Genomic DNA, 26,256 nt, shown 5'->3' with positions numbered 1-26,256 from the left:
TAAATGGCATTCGGGGAGTTGTAGATTCCATGACCGCTCCTATTATAAGGGCGGATCAGCTGACCATTTTATCAAGGATTGCCCGAGACTGTCTGAACAAAATGTAAATCAGAGTGGGAAACCAGGTGTTACTACTGCTCGGGGTAGACCATCTAGAAATACGGGGAAAGCCGGTGGCGTCAGGGAGGATCTAGAGACGCTACAACCAGATGTAACACCCCGTACCCGAGATCGTTGCCGGAGTCGGACACGAGGGGTTAACAGACTTAATTCACTTATTTGCACAGTCCATTTTAAATTTCCAGACGAGCTGGCTAACTGCGTCACTGTCACCTTAAAAATCATATCTCGAGTTCCAAAAATCGAAAACCAGTTCCCTAAATTTTTTCTGAAACTAGACTCATATATCCATCTAAAAATTTCTTTCTAGAATTTTTGGTTGACCCAATTAGTACATTTTATTAGTTAAAGTCCCCCCTGTTACAGGGTTCGACTATTCTGACCTTCATGCATTACGACTTGGATATCTCCCTGTACAGGGCTTCAATACTGATGCCGTTTGATTCTATAGAAACTAGACTCGAAAAGGAATCTATAAATATATGCCATGGCTTCAAATTATCTCTGGTTAATTTATAATGAATTTCCAAAGTAGGAACAGGGAATCCAGAAACCGTTCTGCCCTGTTTCCCAAAAACTTTAAAATCTCATAAAATACTGTTCATATGATCGTTTCATTACTTCCCTATGAAAATAGATTCATCAAGGTTCAAATACATAATTTATTCACTATTTAATTCCATTCTTACTATTTTTAGGATTTTTCAAATCCACACCACTGCTGCTTTGTCAAGATCTGTTTTAAGGTAGACTTTACCTATTTCATAGTTTCCATGATTCAACTAGCCCTTTAGCATATATAGCACAAAATATGATCATGATTAACCATTCCAATGGCTAATCGTTTCCAAACATTTCCATACCTCTTAATGAACAACATACAAAACGATTATAATACTATGCTCAAAGTGTATATAAGCCATTTTCGCATGGCTATCCAAATTTATACAAAACCAAAGGGTACATGACCAACAACCAAAAAGGGTAGTCCTATACATGCCATTTTCAGAGTTCAATCAAAAGTGTTCCAAAAGGGCTTTGATAGTGTGGACGACTTGACTTCGACAATCCCGAGTCCGATAGGTGATTTAACCAAAATCTATAAAACAGATTCAAAGAACGGAGTAAGCATTTAATGCTTAGTAAGTTTTGAGCAATGAAATTAGCACAACTCGAAATATAGCATTCATATAACTAAACGGATAATTTCATATACACATATTCACAACAATCAGTCCTACTTCACATTTCCAACCCTTATATTCATACATAAGGGATCAACTTAACCAAAAGCCGGAAGCTCATTAATCGACTGAGCGAATAATATTTAAACGGGATCACTACTCAAATGCATATACGAAACGTACCTCATCGTTGGGATTTTACGAGCGTGTTAATTGAAATTATTACAGCAAGATCGCTCATTCCCAACCAAGTACCTTCGGGGTTTAGCCGGATATAGCTACTCGCTCAAATGCCTTCAGGACTTAGCCCGGTTATAGTAACTCGCACAAATGCCTTCGGGACTTAGCCCGGAAATAGTAACTCGCACAAATGCCTTCGGGACTTAGCCCGGTTATCATCCGAGTATTAATGCACATATCAATAAATCATGACACATCTCTATTTCATTTTCATAACTAGAATTCAAATGCAAGTCACCTATTAAACATTCCCATTTTCGGCTCAATAACCACTTACAAACAGCATGGTTTGGTTTGCTTTATGACATGATCTCTATGCACATACGGCTACCCGTCATATGTATAGACTAATTAACTCAACACATAGTTCAAGTAGAACCATTATATCACCGTATATTTGTTATGCTCATACGTCATGACTTAATCAAATCATAAACTAAGTCTCATTACTCGAAAACTTACGTCAGATGTTGTCGAACGATTTCGATGGCTATTCGATCACTTTTTCCTTCCCTTTATCGGATTTAGTTCCCCTTTGCTCTTGAGCTTAATATTAACAAATAAATTGATTTAATCATTTTGACCATCAAAGAGGAATTCAAGGTACTTAGCCCTTATATATTTGGCATTAGAGTCATATATGTATGAAATCACGAATCAAATTCAACATATTAGCCAATATTCTCCTTAGCCGAATTTTCTAAGTCAAGATAAAGCCATCAATATGCTTACCTACTACCGAACATACACAACAACCTATGTACTCATTCATGTGGCGAATATGCATGTCTATGTTGAGGCCGATTGTATACTTAATACATTCTACAAATATGGTCACTTCTATTGACTAAATACCATTTTGTTTCAAGTTCAAAACTCGGCTAATACACATATATACACTAGAAATCATATACTAACATTTGCACTTCACCTTAGTAGCTAGCTTAGCAAACCTTGATTTAACATATAATTGTTCATAACACAATTTAAGCATACTCTCCATTCCATCAATTCCAAAACACATACATTACTCAATAATGTTCAAAATTATATTAGGCCTTAGCACAACTTGCTAGCCGATTCTTCTCCATCTAGCAACTGATGCTCATGTGTGCTCATTTGTTAGACTCTACTTCATCTAACAACAACCATATTTTTCTTCTACTTCCTACCATGGCCGAATGCTCAAGATACCTCAATACCGAAACTTTTAACTTGGGTTGCTTAAAGAACTTGGTGATGAGTTCAAATTTATCTAACACCTCAAGCATCATAACACATCCATATAGCTAACATGCTAATAGTATCAAGGCTTCAACCGAAACTTTTGAAGCCTCTTAGTCGAATACTAACTCTCTAATAACCCCAAATCCATCCATGAGATAGTTAGAATTTAGACTAATCATCCAAGGGATGTATGAACTTTCAAAGCAACATTAAACATACCTTAATCTAGTGAACCACCATAGCTGATTTTCTCCAAGCTCTTTCCCTTCCTTTCTTTCCTCTATTCGGCCAAAGATGTTCAAGAATGAACACTTTTTTTTGTTTTCTTTCTTCAATTCACGGCAATGGGGGGGGGGGGAACATGGATGAGACAATTTTTTTTTTCATCACTCCTCCCTTTGCATTACTTTAATACTAACCCCTTTTTTTTTTATTCTTTCTAACATAACACACTAACACAACATGTTTACAACATGTTTCCACCCATAGCATGGCCGGCCACTAGCTCAATTTTTGTGTAATTTGACATGCAAACCCATCATTTTTATAACATGCATTAATAGGCCACTTTACATTTGCCTAGCACATTTCTAAATTTTCTCACATAAGTCCTATTTACTAAAATTCACCTAGAATTAACAAAATTCAAATATGAAATTTTCACACATGCATATATACATAAAATAAGCATCAAACATGATAGCTAATTATTTTTATGACTCAGTTTTGTGGTCCCGAAACCACTTCCCGACTAGGGTCACATTAGGGTTGTCACAACTTTCCCCCACTTAAGAAATTTTCGTCCCCGAAAATCTTACCGGTAAATAGGTTTGGGTAACGTTCTTTCATAGAGTTCTCGGTTTCCCAAGTAGCTTCTTCAATTCCGTGTTTGAGCCATAACACTTTTACTAACTAAACCCTTTTGTTTCGCAACTCTTTCACTTCACGAGCTAGGATACGAATCGGTTCTTCTTCATAACTCATGTCGGATTGAATTTCAACCTCGATGGATTAATTACGTGTGATGGATCGATCTATAACGTCAAGCATCGAAACATGAAAGACGTCGTGAATCTTTTCAAGTTCGGGGCAAAATCAATCTATACGAATCGACCAATTCGTTCGGATACTTCATATGGCCCTATGAACCTTGGACTCGCTTTTCCCTTACGGCCAAATCGAGTATCTTTTTCCAAGGTGACACCTTAAGAAATACTTTGTCTCCCACCTGATACTCAATATCTCTTCGTTTGAAATCCGCGTACGACTTCTGACGATCTGATGCTGCCTTTAGACTTTCACGAATTATCTTTACTTTCTGTTCAGCATCTTTAATTAAATCAACTCCGAAAATTTTACTTTCACCGAGCTCGGTCCAAAATAATGGTGTTCGGCATTTTTGACCGTACAAAGCCTCATAAGGCGCCATCTTAATGCTTGACTGAAAACTATTGTTGTAAGCGACCTCAATCAAAGGTAGATACCGTTCCCATAAACCACTAAACTCAAGGATGCAGCATCTCAACATATCCTCGAGTATCTGAATTATCCGCTCGGATTGACCATCGGTTTGGGGATGAAAAGCGTTGCTAAAATGCAACTTGGTGCCCAAGGCTTCTTGCAATTTCTTCCAAAATTGTGAGGTAAATCTCGGATCTCTATCCGATACAATAGAAATAGGTACCCCGTGTAATCTCACAATCTGAGAAACATACAATTCAGCAAGTTTATCCAATGAAAAATCCGTACGTACGGGGATAAAATGAGCCGACTTAGTCACCTATCAACAACAACCCAAATCGCATCTTTCTTACTTGTCGACAATGGCAACCTGCACACAAAATCCATCGTGACTCGATCCCATTTCCATTCGGTACCATGATCGGCCGAGTAAACCCGAGGCACTTGATGTTCCGCCTTCACTTGTCGACATATTAAACACTTAGAAACAAAATCGAAATGTCTCGTTTCATACCATGCCACCGTAATCGACGTCTCGTGTCGTTGTACATTTTCGTACTCCCGTGTGAATTGACATTCGGCTACAATGAGCTTCGCTCGTAATCATCGTAATAAGTTCTGAATTTCTTGGGACACACAAACGACTTCTAAACCTCAAACAATCGTCATCGTCAATTTGAAACTCTGATTCCATGTTCGAAACACATTCAGCCCGTTTTGCAACCAATTCATCATCGACTTTAAGGCGCCACGAATTTGATGAATCAATAATGGTTTGGCCATTAATTCAGCTACTAACACATTTTCGTAGAATGCATAAGTGTGCATTCATCGTCAGAAGCAAATAAAGGATTTCGGCTTAAGGCGTCCGCAACCACATTAGCCTTTCCCGGTGATAATCAATGACAAGCTCATAATCTTTCAACAACTCAAGCCAACGCCTTTGTCGTAAATTCAAGTCTCGTTGAGTCATCAAATATTTGAGACTTTTGTGATCCGAATATACATGGCACTTCTTACCAAATAAATAATGTCGCCATATTTTCAAGGCGAACACGATGGCAGCTAGTTCGAGATCATGGGTCGGATAATTTTTCTCATGTGGCTTCAATTGTCTCAACGCATAGGCCACAACCCGACCTTCTTGCATCAATACGCAACCCAACCCAGGTAGGGAGGCATCACTATAAATGACAAACTCTTTGCCTGATTCGGGCTGCACTAGAACTGAGCTTCCACAAATGGGTTTTCAATTGATCGAAAATTTTCGACACCTTTCCGTCCATTCAAACTTAACATCTTTTGAATTAGCTTCATTATTGGTGTGGCTATCATCGAAAGCCTTTACAAACCGTCGGTAGTAACCAAGTCCCAAAAGCTCGAACTTCAGAATATTTCTCGAAGGCTTCCAGCTAAGTATGGCTAAAATTTTGCTCAGATCGACTCGAATGCCCGATCACGGATACCACGTGACCCGTGAAGCTAACCTCTCTTAACCGAACTCACACTTCATGAACTTAGCATATAACCGCTTATCTCGTAAGATCTGCAACACTAATCTCGGTGTTCAAGGATGCTCGGTTTCATCTCTTGAGTAAACCAAGATGTCATCAATAAACACAACTACAAACCGATCCAAATACGGTCTAAAGATCCGATTCATCAAATCCATAAATACCGCAGGGGCATTAGTGAGCCCAAACGGCATCACTAAGAACTCGTAGTGACCGTATCTCGTTCTGAAAGTAGTTTTGGGTATATCCGAATCTCGAATTCGCAACTGATAATAACCCGATCTCAAATCTATCTTTGAAAACACCGAGGCTCCCTTTAGTTGATCAAACAAATCGTCAATGCGCGGTATCGGATATTTATTCTTTATTGTCACTTTATTCAGCTGACGATAGTCGATGCACAACCTCATGGTTCCGCCCTTCTTTTCACAAACAATACTTGGTGCACCCTAAGGTGAGAAACTTGGTCGAGCGAAACCTCTATCCGTCAACTCTTGCAACTGAGCTTTCAACTCTTTTAACTCGGTTGGTGCCATACGATACGGAGCTATCAAAATCGATGTAGTCCTAGGTACAAGCTCAATACCAAACTCTACCTCCCGACAATGGTAAACCCAGAATTCTTCGAAAACATCCGGTATTCACAAACCACCGCAGCAGATTCAAGTTTCCTTTACGCTCTTTATTATCAAGTATGTATGAAAGATACGCTTCACACCCTTTCTCACATATCTTTGAGCTAACATCGAGGATATTATTGTTGGCAATCCACTCAAGACAAGAGACTCAACTCGGATTATCTCATTATTTATGCACCTCAAATCAATAGTCTTGCTTTTGCAATTCACAACCGCATCATGCACGGTCAACCAATCCAAACCAAGAATAACATGAAATTCATCAAATGGCAAAAGCATCAAGTCCGCGGAAACAGAACCTCAATTCTCGGGGACATTTCTTACACACTTTGTCGACAAGCACGTAACGACCCAAGGGATTTGACAACCGAATTACAAACTCAATAGACTCAACAGGTAGAGTCTTACTAGATGCTAAGGTTTCACATATATAAGAATGAGCAGAACCAGGGTCAATCAAAGCAATCACATTAGTATCAAAGAGAGTAAAAGTACTGTAATAACATCCGCGAGGAAGCATCCTCGCGTGCAGGCGTATAGCGTAAGCTCTAGCGAGAGCGCCGAGCCTCGATCTGGTTGTAGCATCTCTAGATCCTCTCGACCACCACTAGGATTTCCGTGTTTCTAGATGGTCTACCTCGGCAAAGGTAGCACCCGGTTTCCCACTCGATTTACATTCTGTTCAAACAACCTCGGGCAATCTTTAATAAAGTGGTCAACTGATTCGCACTTGTAACAGGAGTGGTCATGGAATCTACAACTCCCCGAATGCCATTTACCACAATACTGGCACTCCATTCTATCTCGACGATCATTTCCAACACTGGCGACTGAAGTGACTCGTGCATTCACAGGGGGTCGATCGCGATCTCGTCTAGAAAAGCCCGAAGTGTCTCTAGATCGGCCTAGATTATCTCTCTCTTCGATGACAGTTGGAAGGGCTTTCCTGAAGATCTCTTACGAAACTCCTTTGCTCCCATTTCAGCTTTCCTTTTCTCCTTACTGAGCTCCTCGACTTTGCAAGCTCGCTCGACAAGTACCACAAATTCTCGGATTTCTAAAATGCCAACATACAGCTTTATATCATCATTCACCCATCTTCAAACGCTTACACATCACACTTTCAAGAAATGCATTCTCGTGTACCGCTAAGCCTCACAAATTTTGTTCATAGTCAGAACCGACATGGAACCTTGTTTAAGTTCAAGAAATTCCTTCCGCTTTTGGTCAATGAATCTCGATCGATATACTTCTTTTGAAACTCGCTTTGGAAAAACTCCCAAGTTACTTGCTCTCTGGGCACAACAGAAGTCAATGTATTCCACCAATAGTAGGCAGAATCATGTAGCAAGGAGATAGTACACTTTAGGCACTCATCGGGTGTGCAAGATAGCTCATCGAGCACCCGAATAGTGTTGTCCAACCAAAATTCTGCTTGTTCGGCATCATCGCTGTCCGTAGCTTTAAATTCAGTAGCCCCGTGTTTTAGGATTCTGTCAACTGGAGGCTTATTTGACCTTATTTGGTCAGTTATCGGAGGTATTGTAGGTGCGGAGGTTGTATTTGTCGGGAATGGAGGTTCTGGAACAGCCGTATTAGTTCGAATGTATTGGTTGAACCAATCATTCATCACGCTATAAAAAGCTTGTCTAGCCTCATCATTCGGATTACTAGCAATAGGTTGAGAGTCCGCCGACGCTGTCCCTTGTCTTGAGCAGCGCGCTACACTCTCAAGATCATCACTACCACTCGGTCGGGATCGGATCCATTACTATAAATAAACACAATTTCAATTGTCGAAATCACCACACTATCAAATAATCACATAATGGCATGTATAGCTAGACCCAAACGTATTACGGTAGTCCTAGAATCGACTAAACCGTAGCTCGATACCAATAAAATTGTAACACCCGTGCACTGAGACCGCTTCTTGGTCGGACACGAGGGGTTAACAGACTTAATTCACTTATTTGCACAAATCCATTTTAAATTTCTAGACGAGTGGCTAATCATCACACCGTCACCTTAAAATCATATCTCGAGTTCCAAAACTCGAAAACCAGTTCCGTAAATTTTTACTAAAACTAGACTCATATATACATCTAAAAATTTTTTTCTAAAATTTTTGGTCGAGCCAATTAGTACAGTTTATTAGTTAAAGTCCCCTCTGTTACAGGGTTCGACTATTCTGACCTTCATGCATTACGACTGGGATATCTCCCTGTACAAGGCTTCAATACTGATACTGTTTGTTTCTATAGAAACTAGACTCGAAAAAAAATCTATAAATATATGGCATGGCTTCTAATTATCTCTGTTTAATTTATAATGAATTTCCAAAATCGGAACAGGGAATCCAGAAACCTTTCTGGCCCTATTTCGCAAAAACTTTAAAATCTCATAAAATACTGTTCATATGATCGTTTCATTACTTCCCTATGAAAATAGATTCATCAAGGTTCAAATACATAATTTATTCACTATTTAATTCCATTCTTACTATTTTTAGTGATTTTTCAAATCCACACCACTGCTGTGTCAAGATCTGCTTTTAAGGTAGACTTTACCTATTTCATAGTTTCCATGATTCAACTAGCCCTTTAGCATATATAGCACAAAATATGATCATGATTAACCATTCCAATGGCTAATCGCTTCCAAACATTTTCATACCTCTTAATGAACAACATACAAAACGATTATAATACTATGCTCAAAGTGTATATAAGCCATTTTCGCATGGCTATCCAAATTTATACAAAACCAAAGGGTACATGACCAACAACCAAAAAGGGTAGTCCTATACATGCCATTTTAAGAGTTCAACCAAAAGTGTACCAAAAGGGCTTTGATAGTGTGGACGACTTGACTTCGACAATCCCGAGCCCGATAGTGATTTAACCAAAATCTATAAAACAGAGTTTCAAAGAACTGAGTAAGCATTTAATGCTTAGTAAGTTTTGAGCAATGAAATTAGGCACAACTGAAATATAGCATTCATATAACTAAACGGATAATTTCATATACACATATTCACAACAATCAGCCCTACTTCACATTTCCAACCCTTATATTCATACATAAGGGATCAACTTAACCAAAAGCCGGAAGCTCATTAATCGACTGAGCGAATAATATTTAAACGGGATCACTACTCAAATGCATATACGAAACGTATAACACCCCGAACCCGAGACCATCGCCGTGTCGGGACACGAGGGGTTAACAAGCCAAGTTCACATATTTTGCCCCCAATTTGACATTTCCAGTCAAAGCTGGAAAACTGCGTCACCGTCGCCTTAAAAATCATATCTCGAGTTTCAAAACTCGGAAACTGGTTTCAAATTTTCCTGAATTTAGACTCATATATCCATCCATGGATTTATTTCTAGAATTTTTGGTCAGGCCAATTGGTACAGTTTATTAGTTAAAGTCACCCATGTTACAGGGATCGACTGCTCTGACCTTCGCGCGTTATAACTTGAATATCTCTCTGTACAGGGCTTTAATACTGGTGCCGTTTGTTTCTAATGAAACTAGACTCAAAATGGAATCTGTAAATATAAGGCATGACTCCTAATTCTTTCTGGATAATTTATAGTAAATTTTTAAAGTTGCAACAGGGGACCCAGAAACCGTTCTGGCCCTGTCTCACAATAGCTTTAATATCTCTTAACATGTAACTCCTATGACCATTTCGTTTCTTCCATATGAAAATAGACTCATCAAGGTTTCACTATTTAATACCATTCCTACAAATTTTGGTGATTTTTCACATTCACGCCACTGCAATTGGCAGATCTGCTTTTAAGGTAGGTCTTACCTATTTTGTAGTCTCCATGAACCAACTAGTCTTGCCATACATAGGTTCATATATGATCATTTTAACCATACCAATGGCTGATCATGTGACCAACATTCCCATCTCCAATCCATAATCACATCATGACACCATATATATATATACAAACCGCAAATAGTCTAAGTTCAGATTTCACTTTTACGAGCCATTTTCGCATGGCCGTATACATATACATCACAAAGATATTTAAACCAACAAGGGTAGTCCTATACATGCCATTTCAAAGTTCAACCAAAATTTATACCAAAATAGAGGCGTTGATAGTGTGGATGACTTCGACTTTAATGATCCCGAATCCGATTGCTTCGAGCGTAATCTATATAACAGAGAGCCAAAGCAACGGGTAAGCAGTTTTATGCTTAGTAAGTCTCAAGGAATAAAATCAGCTTTAATTTAAGCAATACATTCACATAACCAAATGCATCATTTCATTAATACACATTCTCATAATCATTCTTACTTCACACTTCATCATTATATACTTTCACAAAGTATCAACCATTCCAATAGCTGAAATTGCTAGTCGATTGAGCTTAATGTTGCTCAAATATGTCGACTTTCCAATGCACATATAAACGCATCTTTATTCTTTGGGCTTTTCGAGCGCACTAATTGAATTTATTACAGCAACCAACACTCACCTCCAGCCCAAGCTTCTTCGAATACAACCGGATATAACCACGCAGCACGAATGCCTTCGGTCTTAGCCCGGATAGAATGACTCGCATTTAATGCCTTCGGTCTTAGCCCTGATGTAGCCACTAGCACAATTGCCTTCGGTCTTAACCCGATATAATTTCCAGCATAATTGTCTTCGGGCTTAGCCCGGTATCATTCAATTTCTCATGCACACATACATCAATAATCATTGGACATACATATTTCATTTTCGTTACTAAGGCTAAAACACAATTATAATCACTAGCATAATCGCCGGGACTTAGCCCGGGTATCATTCGAATACTCATACACACATAACTCAATATTCAATACATCCATATTTCATTCCACATAATTCAATTAAGGTCACTTCTTGAGGACTTACCTCGGATGTTGTCGAACGGCTTTTACGGCTATTCGATCACTTTTTCCTTCCCCTTGTCCAATTGTGGCCCTCTAAGCTCTTGAGCTAATTCAAACAAATTCAATTTATTAAAACCTCATTGTGCTAGCTTATGGCCGAATATGACAAGGAGTTTAAATGGTCAAATGGCCACCCTTTAGCTTGAATACACAATGGTCATGCACTTAATACCACACAAAAACAGCATGCATTTTACTAGTTAATGCTTTGCATGTTGTAGCTCAAAACTTATAATATAGCATCAAGCACTCATATGTGTGCTAGGCCGAATGTGCTTGCAATTTCACAAGCATTCTTCAACATCTTCTTCTTTAAACAAACATATTCATCACTTACTTCATAGCCAAAACATCATGTGCAAACATATATATACATATATGAGCATGGCCGAATTTCAAGGTGTCCATAGCCATCTAAAACACAAATTTTAACTAACATGCAAGAAGCATGAACCATGCTCATGAATGCATCATGGTCGAATACATCATAATCATGCCCCTTTTATCTTCAATCATGGTTAAACAAAAAGAAAACTCAAAGTCTTACTCAAGATGGCTACAAAGAAATTTCAAGAGTAGATAATCCATCATTGCATGCATCATCATCAAGCTTCACACTTAACATGCAATGGCTTTATCACAATACCAACCTTGACCAAATACCACTTCCATGGCATAACAAGGATTTGAACCATGGCTAACATGAACATCAAGTTGGCAACTAAAACATGCATGAATCTCATGACACAACCTCGTACATACCTCAATCTTGATGCAAGTTTAGCCAAATATCCTTCTAGATCTCTTCTAAACAAAGGAAATGAAGCAAAATCTCTTCTTCCTCTTAGTATTTTTGGCCAAAAGGAGAGAACAAGGATGAACAAATTTTTTGTTTTCTCTTCTGGTTGCACGGCAATGGGGGAATGCTACTCTCTCACACACATTTTTTTTTCATTCTTTTCTTACCCATGCTTATTTGTTTATTATTTCTCCCTAATGCCCAACAAAACATGTTTCATGACATGTTTAGCCCATATCTCTTTGTCATGGCCGGCCATCACTTGTAAAAAGGGGAATTTGACATGCAAGTCCATTATTTTGCATGCATGCTTTAATTAGTCATCACACATTTCCTATCGTACTTTCAAAGTTCACTACTAAGTCCTTTCTTGTGGAATTCACCTTTATAACACTAAATCAATCATCATAAAATGTCATACATGAGCACACACATATTATAGGCATCAAAATAAATTTTAATTATTTTTATGCCTCGGTTTTGTGGTCCCGAAACCACATTCCGACTAGGGTCAATTTTGGGCTGTCACAACTCTCCCCACTTAAGAAATTTTCGTCCCCAAAATCTTACCGTAAATAGGTTTGGATATCGCTCTTTCATAGAGTTCTCGGTCTCCCAAGTAGCTTCTTCTATCCCGTGCTTGAGCCATAACACTTTCACTAGCGGAACCCGCTTGTTTCGCAACTCTTTCACTTCTCGTGATAGGATACGAATCGGTTCTTCCTCATAACTCATATTAGCTTGAATTTCAATTTCGATGGACTAATCACGTGCGATGGATCGGATCTATAGCGTCAAGCATCGAAACATGAAAGACATCGTGAACCTTTTTGAGTTCGGGGGCAAAATCAAACGATATGCCACCGGACCGACTCGCCGGATATCTCATATGGCCCAATGAACCTCGGCTCACTTGCCCTTACTACCGAATCGAGTATCTTTTTCCAAGGCGATACCTTGAGAAACACTTTATGACCCACCGATACTCGATATCCTTACGCTTCAGATCCGCGCATCGACTTCGACGATCGGAGGCTATCTTCGACTTTCACGGATTACTTTCACTTTCTCGCTCAAAGATCTCTAATCAATGCACCCAAAATCTTGTTTTCACCAAGCTCATCCAAAACAATGGTGTACGGCATTTACGAATCGCATAAAGCCTCGTAGGGTGCCATCTTAATACTCGATTGAAAGTCGTTGTTGTGTTTAATTCAATCAACGGCAAATACCGCTCCCATGAACCACTAAACTCGAGGACGCAACATCTCAACATATCCTCAAGTATCTCGAATTATCCGCCGGATTGACCATCGGTTTGGGGTGAAAGGCGGTGCTAAAATGCAACTTGGTACCCAAAGCTTCTTGCAACTTTTTCCAAAATCGCTCGGTAAATCTCGGATCTCTATCCGACACGATGGAAATAGGCACCCGTGTAATCTCACAATCTAAGAAACGCATAATTCGGCTAATTTGTCCATTGAAAATCCGACGACGGGGGACAAAGTGGGCCGACTTAGTCAATCTATCTACCACGACCCAAACCGCATCCTTCTTACTTGTCGACAATGGCGGTCCGGATACAAAGTCCATTGTGACTCGATCCCATTTCCACTCGGGTATCGTGATTGGTCAAGTAATCCTCAAGGCACCGATGTTCCGCTTTCACTTGTTGACATATTAAACATCTCAAACAAAGTCGGAGATGTCTCGCTTCATACCATGCCACCAAAACCGGTGTTTCAAATCATTGTACGCCTTCAGACTCCCGGTGGATTGCCATTCGGCTACAATGGGCTTCATTCTGAATTATCGAAATGAGTTCAATTCTTTGGAACACACAGATGACTTCAACCTCAAACAATCGTCATCATCGATTTGAAATTCGAGTCCTTGTTCGAACACACTCAAATTTCGCTTTTGCAGCCAACTCGTCGTCGACTTTCTCGAGCTTCTCGAATTTGATGTATCAATAGTGGTTTGGCTTTCAATTCAGCTACTAACACACTATCGGATCGAATGCATAAGTGCACGCTCATCGCTCAGAAGCGAATAATGATTTACGACTCAAGGCATCCGCAACCACATTCGCCTTTCTCGGGTGATAGTCAATGACCAGCTCGTAATCCTTTAATGTACCGAGCCAACGCCTTTGTCGCAGATTTAAGTCTCTTTGGGTCATCAAATATTTGAGACTTTTGTGATCCGAGTACACATGGCACCTTTCACCAAATAAGTAATGTCGCCAAATCTTTAAGGCGAACACGATGGCGCCAATTCGAGATCATGAGTCGGATAATTTTTCTCATGTGGCTTTAATTGCCTCGACGATAGGCCACAACTCGACCTTCTTGCATCAATACACAACCTAACCCAAGTAGGAGCGCCGCTATAGATGACAAACTCTTTGCGGACTCGGGTTGCACTAGAATTGGGGCTTCACCAAATAAGTTTTCAGTTGATCGAAACTTTTTGGCATTTCTCCGTCCATTCAAACTTAACATCCTTTTGGAGTAGCTTCACATCGGCGTGGCTATCGTTGAGAAACCTTTACAAATCGTCGGTAATAACCTAAGAAGCCCCAAAAAGTCTCAACCTCAAGAATATTTCTGAGGCTTCCAATTAAGTATGGCTGAAATTTTATTCTGTCGACTCAATACCCGATGCGATACCACATGACCCAAGAAGCTAACCTCTCTAACCGTAACTCACACTTGTTGAACTTAGCATATAATTGCTTATCCCGTAAAATTTGCAAAGACTAACCGCAGTGTTCAAAGATGTTCGGTCTCATTTCTTGAATAGACCAAGATGTCATCAATGAACACGACTACGAATCGATCCAAATATGGTCTCAAGATCCGATTCATTAAATCCATAAATACCGCAGGGCATTAGTGAGCCCAAACGGCATCACTAGGAACTCATAGTGACCATATCTCGCTCAAGGCGCCTTTGGGTACGTCCAACCTCGGATTCGCAATTGATAATAGCCCGATCTCAAATCTATTTTCGAGAACACCGAGGTTCTTCAGCTTGATCGAACAAGTCATCGATACGTGGTAACGGATATTTGTTCTTTATCGTCGCTTATTGTCGACGATAGTCGATGCACACCGCATGGTTCCATCCTTCTTTTCACAAACAACACCGGCGCACCCTAAGGCGAACAACTCAAGCGAGCAAAACCTCTATCGACCAATTCTTGCAACGAAGCTTAACTCCTTTAATTCGTTGGTGCCATACGATACGGAGCTATCGAAATGGAGTGGTACCAGTACCAATTCGATGCCAAATTCTATTTCCTAACAGTGGTAAACCCGCAATTCTTCGTGGAAAACATCCAGTATTCACAAACCACGCGCACAGATTCGAGTTTCTTTTCTCGATTCCTTGTCATCGAAAGCACGACGCAAGGTACGCTTCGCACCCTTTTCTTACATATTTTCGCCAACATTGCTAATATTACACCGGCAACCCCTTTAAGTCCATAGACTCAACCCGAATTATCTCATTATTCGCAAGACTCAAATCGATAGTCTTGCTTTTGCAATTTACAACCGCATCGTGCATGGTCAACCAATCCAAACCAAGAATAACGTCGAATTCATCGAACGGCAAAAGCATCAAGTCCGCCGGAAAACAAGAACCTCTAACACTAGGGGACTTTTCTTGCACACTTTGTTGACAAGCACGTAATGACCCAAGGGGTTTGACACCGAATTACAAACTCAAGAGACTCAATAGGCAAAGTCTTATCGGATGCTAAGGTTTCACATATATAAGAATGAGTAGAACCAGGGTCAATCAAAGCAATCACATTAGTATTGAAAAGAGTGAAAGTACCGTAATGACATCCGAGAGGCAGATCCTCGCGCGCAGATGGCATAAGTCCTAGCAGGGCACGAGCCTCGATCCGATGGTAGCATCTCTTGATCCTCTCTCGACCGCCAATCGACATTGCCCATATTTCTAGGTGGCCTACCTCGAGCAAAGGGTAGCACCCGGGTTTCCACTCGACTTACATTCTGCTCAAGCATCCTGCAATCCTTCATAAAGTGGTCGGCCGATCCACACTTATAGCAGAGCGATCACGAAACCAACAGCTCCCAAATGCCATTTGCCACAATGTAGACACTCCGCCTCTCTCTACGATCATTTCCACCATCGGCGATCAAGTGACTCGTGTGGTCACACGGGTCGATCGCGTCCTCGCCTAGAAAAGCCCAAACACCTCTAGACCGGCTCACATCATCTCGAAATCTCTTCGATGCTCAAGAAGAGACTTTCCCGAGGACCTCTTTCGAATTCTCCTGCTCCCACATCAACTTTTGTTTCTCCTTTCTAAGCTCTTCTACTTTACAAGCTCGCTCAACAAGTACTACGAACTCTCGATTTCGAGAATGCCAACGAACATCCTTATATCATCATTCAGCCCATCCTCAAGCATTTACACATAATGGCTTTGGACGAAATGCATTCTCGCTGCATCGCTAAGCCTCACAAATTTTCGTCAGTAGTCGGTAATCGACATAGAACCTTGCTTAAGATCAAGGAATTCCTTCGCTTTTGGTCGATGAATCTCGACTAATATACTTTTTCTAACTCGGTTTGAAAGAATTCCCAAGTCACTTGCTCTCTAGGCACCACGTAAGTCGAGTACTCCACCAATAGTAGGCGGACTCGCGAGCAAGGAGATGGTACACTTTAAGCACTCATCGGTGTACAGGATAGCTCATCGAGCACCTTGATAGTGTTATCCAACCAAAATTCAGCTCGCTTCGGCATCATCATCATCCGTAGCCTTAAATTCAGTGGCCCCATGTTTTCAATCCTATCGATGGGGCTTACTTGACCTTATTTGGTCACCACGGAGGTATTGTAGGTGCGGGGTTGCATTTGTCGGGAATGGAGGTTGTGGAACAGTGTGTTAGTTCGAATGTATTGATTAAACCATTCGCTCATCACACTATAAAAGGCTTGCCTAGCCTCATCATTCGGATTGTTGGCCATAGGTTGAGAGTCCGCCGGCGCTGTCCCTTGCGCGGAGCAGCGCCACACTCTCCACATCATCAGCTATTGCTCGGTGGGATCGGATCCATTGCTATAAACAAACACAAAGTCAAATTGTCGTAAATCACCACACTATCGATTCATCATTTAATGGCATGTATAGCTAGACCCCAAACACATCACGGTAGTCCTAGAATCGACTAAACCGTGGCTCGATACCAATAAAATTGTAACACCTCGAACCCGAGACCATCGCCGTGTCGGACACGAGGGTTAACAAGCCAAGTTCACATATTTTGCCCCCCAATTTGACATTTCCAGTCAGGCTGGAAAACTGCGTCACCGTTGCCTTAAAAATCATATCTCGAGTTTCAAAACTCGGAAACTGGTTTCGTAAATTTTCCCTGAATTTAGACTCATATATCCATCCATGGATTTATTTCTAGAATTTTTGGTCAGGCCAATTGGTACAGTTTATTAGTTAAAGTCACCCATGTTACAGGGATCGACTGCTCTGACCTTCGCGCGTTATAACTTGAATATCTCTCTGTACAGGGCTTTAATACTGGTGCCGTTTGTTTCTAATGAAACTAGACTCAAAATGGAATCTGTACATATAAGGCATGACTCCTAATTATATCTGGATAATTTATAGTAAATTTTTAAAGTTGCGACAGGGGACCCAGAAACCGTTCTGGCCCTGTCTCACAATAGCTTTAATATCTCTTAACATTTAACTCCTATGACCATTTCGTTTCTTCCATATGAAAATAGACTCATCAAGGTTCATTTACATAGCTTATTCACTATTTAATACCATTCCTACAAATTTTGGTGATTTTTCACATTCACGTCACTGCAGCTGGCAGCATCTGTTTTAAGGTAGGTCTTACCTATTTTGTAGTCTCCATGAACCAACTAGTCTTGCCATACATAGGTTCATATATGATCATTTTAACCATACCAATGGCTGATCATGTGACCAACATTCCCATCTCCAATCCATAATCACATCATGACACCATATATATATATACAAACCGCAAATAGTCTAAGTTCAGATTTCACTTTTACGAGCCATTTTCGCATGGCCGTACACATATACATCACAAAGATATTTAAACCAACAAGGGTAGTCCTATACATGCCATTTCAAAGTTCAACCAAAAATTTATACCAAAATAGAGGCGTTGATAGTGTGGATGACTTCGACTTTAATGATCCCGAATCCGATTGCTATCGAGCGTAATCTATATAACAGAGAGCCAAAGCAACGGGGTAAGCATTTTTATGCTTAGTAAGTCTCAAGGAATAAAATCAGCTTTAATTTAAGCAATACAATCACATAACCAAATGCATCATTTCATTAATACACATTCTCATAATCATTCTTACTTCACACTTCATCATTATATACTTTCACAAAGTATCAACCATTCCAATAGCTGAAATTGCTAGTCGATTGAGCGAATGTTGCTCAAATATGTCGACTTTCCAATGCACATATAAACGCATTCTTATTCTTTGGGCTTTTCGAGCGTACTAATTGAATTTATTACAGCAACCAACACTCACCTCCAGCCCAAGCTTCTTCGAATACAACTGGATATAACCACGCACACGAATGCCTTCGGTCTTAGCCCGGATAGAATGACTCGCACGAATGCCTTCGGTCTTAGCCCGATGTAGCCACTAGCACAATTGCCTTCGGTCTTAACCCGGATATAATTTCCAGCATAATTGTCTTCGGCTTAGCCCGGTATCATTCAATTTCTCATGCACACATACATCAATAATCATTGGACATACATATTTCATTTTCGCACTAAGGCTAAAACACAATTATAATCACTAGCATAATCGCCTTCGGGACTTAGCCCGTATCATTCAATACTCATACACACATAACTCAATAATCAATACATCCATATTTCATTCCACATAATTCAATTAAGGTCACTTCTTGAGGACTTACCTCGGATGTTGTCGAACGGCTTTTACGGCTATTCGATCACTTTTTCCTTCCCTTGTCCAATTGTGGCCCTCTAAGCTCTTGAGCTAATTCAAACAAATTCAATTTATTAAAACCTCATTGTGCTAGCTTATGGCGAATATGACAAGGAGTTTAAATGGTCAAATGGCCACCCTTTAGCTTGAATACACAATGGTCATGCACATTTTATACTACATCAAGCAATTCAATACAATTCATTCGGGCATCAAGGAAAAGCTAAGGCCTTCAATAGGCTACCTAAGGCCAATATACATGTCCATGTTGAGGCCAATTATGCACTTAATACCACACAAAAACAGCATGCATTTTACTAGTTAATGCTTTGCATGTTGTAGCTCAAAACTTATAATATAGCATCAAGCACTCATATGTGTGCTAGGTCGAATGTGCTTGCAATTTCACAAGCATTCTTCAACATCTTCTTCTTTAAACAAACATATTCATCACTTACTTCATAGCCAAAACATCATGTGCAAACATATATATACATATATGAGCATGGCAATTTCAAGGTGTCCATAGCCATCTAAAACACAAATTTTAACTAACATGCAAGAAGCATGAACCATGCTCATGAATGCATCATGGCCGAATACATCATAATCATGCCCCTTTTATCTTCAATCATGGTTAAACAAAAAGAAAACTCAAAGTCTTACTCAAGATGGCTACAAAGAAATTTCAAGAGTAGACAATCCATCATTGCATGCATCATCATCAAGCTTCACACTTAACATGCAATGGCTTTATCACAATACCAACCTTGACCAAATACCACTTCCATGGCATAACAAGGATTTGAACCATGGCTAACATGAACATCAAGTTGGCAACTAAAACATGCATGAATCTCATGACACAACCTCGTACATACCTCAATCTTGATGCAAGTTTAGCCAAATATCCTTCTAGATCTCTTCTAAACAAAGGAAATGAAGCAAAAATCTCTTCTTCCTCTTAGTATTTTTGGCCAAAAAGGAGAGAACAAGGATGAACAAATTTTTTTGTTTTCTCTTCTTGGTTGCACTGCAATGGGGGAATGCTACTCTCTCACACACATTTTTTTTTCATTCTTTTCTTACCCATGCTTATTTGTTTATTATTTCTCCCTAATGCCCAACAAAACATGTTTCATGACATGTTTAGCCCATATCTCTTTGTCATGGCCGCCATCACTTGTAAAAGGGAATTTGACATGCAAGTCCATTATTTTGCATGCATGCTTTAATTAGTCATCACACATTTCCTATCGTACTTTCAAAGTTCACTACTAAGTCCTTTCTTGTGGAATTCACCTTTATAACACTAAATCAATCATCATAAAATGTCATACATGAGCACACACATATTATAGGCATCAAAATAAATTTTTAATTATTTTTATGCCTCGGTTTTGTGGTCCCGAAACCACATTCCGACTAGGGTCAATTTTGGGCTGTCACAAAACGTACCTCATTGTTGGGATTTTACGAGCGTGTTAATTGAAATTATTACAGCAAGATCGCTCATTCCCAACCAAGTACCTTCTGGTTTAGCGGATATAGCTACTCGCTCAAATGCCTTCGGGACTTAGCCCGTTATAGTAACTCGACAATTGCTTCTTCGGACTTAGCCCTAAATAGTAACTCGCACAAATCCCTTCTGACTTAGCCCGTTATCATCCTAGTATTCATGCACATATTAATAAATCATGACACATCTCTATTTCATTTTCATAACTAGAATTCAAACACAAGTCACCTATTAAGCATTCCCATTTTCTACTCAATAGCCACTTACAAACAGATGGTTTGGTTTGCTTTATGACATGATCTCTATGCACATACGGCTACCCGTCATACGTATAGACTAATTAACTCAACACATAGTTCAAGTAGAATCATTATATCACCGTATATTTGTTATGCTCATACGTCATGACTTAATCAAATCATAAACTAAGTCTCATTACTCGAAAACTTACCTCGGATGTTGTCGAACGATTTCGATGGCTATTCGATCACTTTTTCCTTCCCTTTATCGGATTTAGTTCCCCTTTGCTCTTGAGCTTAATATTAACAAATAAATTGATTTAATCATTTTGACCATCAAAGAGGAATTCAAGGTACTTAGCCCTTATATATTTGGCATTAGAGTCATATATGTATGAAATCACGAATCAAATTCAACATATTAGCCAATATTCTCCTTAGCCGAATTTTCTAAGTCAAGATAAAGCCATCAATATGCTTACCTACGGCCGAACATACACAACAACCTATGTACTCATTCATGTGGCCGAATATGCATGTCTATGTTGAGGCCGATTGTATACTTAATACATTCTACAAATATGGTCACTTGTATTGACTAAATACCATTTTGTTTCAAGTTCAAAACTCGGCTAATACACATATATACACTAGAAATCATATACTAACATTTGCACTTCACCTTAGTAGCTAGCTTAGCAAACCTTGATTTAACATATAATTGTTCATAACACAATTTAAGCATACTCTCCATTCCATCAATTCCAAAACACATACATTACTCAATAATGTTCAAAATTATATTAGGCCTTAGCACAACTTGCTAGCCGATTCTTCTCCATCTAGCAACTAATGCACATGTGTGCTCATTTGTTAGACTCTACTTCATCTAACAACAAGCATATTTTTCTTCTACTTCCTACCATGGCCGAATGCTCAAGATAGCTCAATACCGAAACTTTTAACTTGGGTTGCTTAAAGAACTTGGTGATGAGTTCAAATTTATCTAACACCTCAAGCATCATAACACATCCATATAGCTAACATGCTAATAGTATCAAGGCTTCAACCGAAACTTTTGAAGCCTCTTAGTCGAATACTAACTCTCTAATAACCCCAAATCCATCCATGAGATAGTTAGAATTTAGACTAATCATCCAAGGGATGTATGAACTTTCAAAGGACATTAAACATACCTTAATCTAGTGAACCACCATAGCCGATTTTCTCCAAGCTCTTTCCCTTCCTTTCTTTCCTCTATTCGGCCAAAGATGTTCAAGAATGAACACTTTTTTTTTGTTTTCTTTCTTCAATTCACGGCAATGGGGGGGAAACATGGATGAGACAATTTTTTTTTCATCACTCCTCCCTTTGCATTACTTTAATACTAACCCCTTTTTTTTATTCTTTCTAACATAACACACTAACACATGTTTACAACATGTTTCCACCCATATCATGGCCGACCACTAGCTCAATTTTTGGGTAATTTGACATGCAAACCCATCATTTTTATAACATGCATTAATAGGCCACTTTACATTTGCCTAGCACATTTCTAAATTTTCTCACATAAGTCCTATTTACTAAAATTCACCTAGAATTAACAAAATTCAAATATGAAATTTTCACACATGCATATATACATAAAATAAGCATCAAACATGACAGCTAATTATTTTTATGACTCGGTTTTGTGGTCCCGAAACCACTTCCCGACTAGGGTCACATTAGGGCTGTCACACCAGATCTGAGGCTCGTGCTGCTGCTAAGGCTTATGCTATACGCGCACGCGAGGATGCTTCATCGCCAGATGTTATTACTGGTACTTTCACTCTCTTTGATACTAATGTGATTGCATTGATTGACCCTGGTTCTACTCATTCATATGTATGTGAGACCTTAGCATCCAGTAAGACTTTACCTGTTGAGTCTACTTAGTTCGTAATTCGAGTGTCGAATCCCTTGGGTCGTTATGTGCTTGTCGACAAGGTGTGTAAGAAATGCCCCTTAATAATCCGAGGCTCCTGTTTTCCGACTGACTTGATGCTTTTACCGTTAACTAAAGCTACATTGGTTGACCGTACATGATGTAGTTGTGAATTGCAAAAGTAAGACTATTGATTTGAGGTGTGCAAATAATTAGATAATCCGAGTCGAGTCTACTATTTTGAATGGATTGCCAACAATAATATCCTCGATGTTAGCTCAAAAATATGTGAGAAAGGGGTGTGAAGCGTATCTTGCATACGTATTTGATAATAAAGAACCAGAAAAGAAACTTGAATCGATACCAGTGGTTTGTGAATATTCGGATGTTTTTCCCGAAGAATTACCAGGGTTACCACCTGTTCGGGAGGTAGAGTTTGCCATCGAACTTGTACCTGGGACTACACCGATTTCGATAGCTCCATATCGTATGGCACCAACGGAATTAAAGGAATTGAAAGCTCAGTTGCAAGAGTTGATGGATAGAGGTTTCGCTCGACCAAGTTTCTCACCTTGGGGTGCACTAGTATTGTTTGTGAAAAAGAAGGACGGAATCATGAGGTTGTGCATCGACTATCGTCACCGAATAAAGTGACAATAAAGAATAAATATCCGTTATCACAGATTGATGATTTGTTTGATCAACTAAAGGGAGCCTCGGTGTTTTCAAAGATAGATTTGAGATCGAAGTTATTATCGCCATGTAATTCGAGATTCTGGATTTACCCAAACCGCTTTTAGAACGAGATACGGTCACTACGAGTTCTTAGTGATGCCGTTTGGGCTCACTAATACCCTCAGTATTTATGGATTTGATGAATCGGATCTTCGAATCGCTTTTGGATCGGTTTGTAGTTGTGTTTATCGATGATATTTTGGTCTATTCGAGAAATGAAACCGATCATGTTGAACACCTGGGATTAGTGTTACAAATTTTATGGGATAAGCAGTTATATGCTAAGTTCAGTAAGTGTGAGTTCTAATTAAGAGAGGTTAGCTTCTTGGGTCATGTGGTATCTGCATCGGGTATTCGAGTTAATCCGAGCAAAATTTTAGCCATACTTAACTAGAAGCCTCCGAGAAATATTATTGAGGTTCGAGCTTTTTGGGACTTGCCGCCATTACTGCACGGTTTGTAAAGGGTTTTTCGATGATAGCCACACCAATGACAAAACTGCTTCAGAAAGATGTTAAGTTTGAATGGACAGAAAAATGTCAGAAAAGTTTCGATCAACTAAAGACTTATTTGATCAAGCTCCAAAGATTAGTGCAAATCAATCGTGCAAAGAGTTTGTCATTTACATGTGATGCATCCTTACTTGGGTTGGGTTGTGTATTGATGCAAGAAGGTCGAGTTGTAGCTTATGCGTCGAGGCAATTGAAGCCACATGAGAAAAATTATCCAACCCATGATCTTGAATTAGCTGCCATCGTATTCACTTTGAAAATATGGAGACATTACTTATTTGGTGAGAAGTGCCATGTATTTTCGGATCACAAAAGTCTCAAATATTTGATGACTCAAAGAGATTTGAATTTGCGACAAAGACGTTGGCTCGAGTTGTTGAAAGACTATGAGCTTGTCATTGACTATCACCCGGAAAGGCTAATGGGTTGTGGATGCCTTAAAGGTGTAACACCCCAAACCCGAGACCATCGCTCAGAAAGTCAATGATGAATGTAACACCCCAAACCCGAGACCATCGCCGTGTCGGAGGGTTAACAAACCAAGTTCACATGTTTTTGCCCACCAATTTGACATTTCCAGTCAGGCTGGAAAACTGCGTCACTGTCGCCTTAAAATCATATCTCGAGTTTCAAAACTCGGAAACTGGTTTCGTAAATTTTCCTGAATTTAGACTCATATATCCATCCATGGATTTATTTCTAGGATTTTTGGTCGGGCCAATTGGTACAGTTTATTAGTTAAAGTTACCCTGTTACAGGGATCGACTGCTCTGACCTTCGCGCGGTATAACTTGAATATCTCTCTGTACAGGGCTTTAATGCTGGTGTCGTTTGTTTCTAATGAAACTAGACTCAAAATGGAATCTTTACATATAAGGTATATCTCCTAATTCTTTTGGATAATTTATAGTGAATTTTAAAGTTGCGACAGGGAACCCAGAAACCATTCTGGCCCTGTCTCACAATAGCTTTAATATCTCTTAACCTGTAACTCCTATGACCGTTTCGTTTCTTCCATATGAAAATAGACTCATCAAGGTTCATTTACATAGCTTATTCACTATCTAATTCTATTCCTATGAGTTTTGGTGATTTTTCACATTCATGCCACTGCAGCTGGCAGCATCTGTTTTAAGATAGGACTTACCTATTTGGTGGTCTCCATGATTCAACTAGCCTTACCATACATAGGTTCATATATGATCATTTTAACCATGCCAATGGCTGATCATATGACCAACATTCCCATTTCCAAGCCATAGCCACATCATGACACAAAATATATACATACAACCCACAATTAGTCTAAGTTCATGCTTCCCTTTTCGAGCCATTTTCGCACGGCCGTACATACTTACATTACAACATATTTAACAAACAAGGGGTAGTCCTATACATGCCATCGCAAGTTCAACCAAAAATTTATACCAAAATGGGGGCTTGATAGTGTGGATGACTTCGACTTCAACGATCCCAAATCCGATTGCCTCGAGCGAAATCTAGAAAACTAAGAGCCAAAGCAACGGGGTAAGCATTTTTATGCTTAGTAAGTCTCAAGGAATATAATGAACTATAATTTACAGCAATACATTCACATAGCCAAATGCATCATTTCATTAATACACATTCTTACTTCATACTTCATCATTATATAAGTTCGCAAAGCATCAATCAATTCAATAACTGAAATCCATTAGTCGATTGAGCGAATGTTGCTCAAACACGCCGACTTTCCAATGCACATATAACGACCTTATCCTTTGGGCTTTCCGAGTGTACTAATTAAATTCATTTCGCAACCAACACTCACCTCCAGCCCAAGATTCTTCGAATATAACCGGATTTAATCACGCACAAATGCCTTCGGTCTTAGCCCGATAGAATAACTCGCACGAATGCCTTCGGGCCTTAGCCCGGATATAGCCACTAGCACAATTGCCTTCGGGTCTTAACCCGGATATAATTTCCAGCATAGTTGTCTTCGGGCTTAGCCCGGATATCATTCAATTTCTCATGCACACATACATCAATAATCATTGGACATACATATTTCATTTTCGTTACTAAGGCTCAAACACAATTATAATCATTAGCATATTCGCCTTTCGGACTTAGCCCGGTGGAATTCAAATACTCATACACACATAATCAATAATCATACACATCCATA

The sequence above is a fragment of the Gossypium arboreum genome, chromosome 1 (assembly GCF_025698485.1).
Source record: "Gossypium arboreum isolate Shixiya-1 chromosome 1, ASM2569848v2, whole genome shotgun sequence".
NCBI lineage: Eukaryota > Viridiplantae > Streptophyta > Magnoliopsida > Malvales > Malvaceae > Gossypium > Gossypium arboreum.
Note: the sequence above shows the minus strand (reverse complement) of the source record.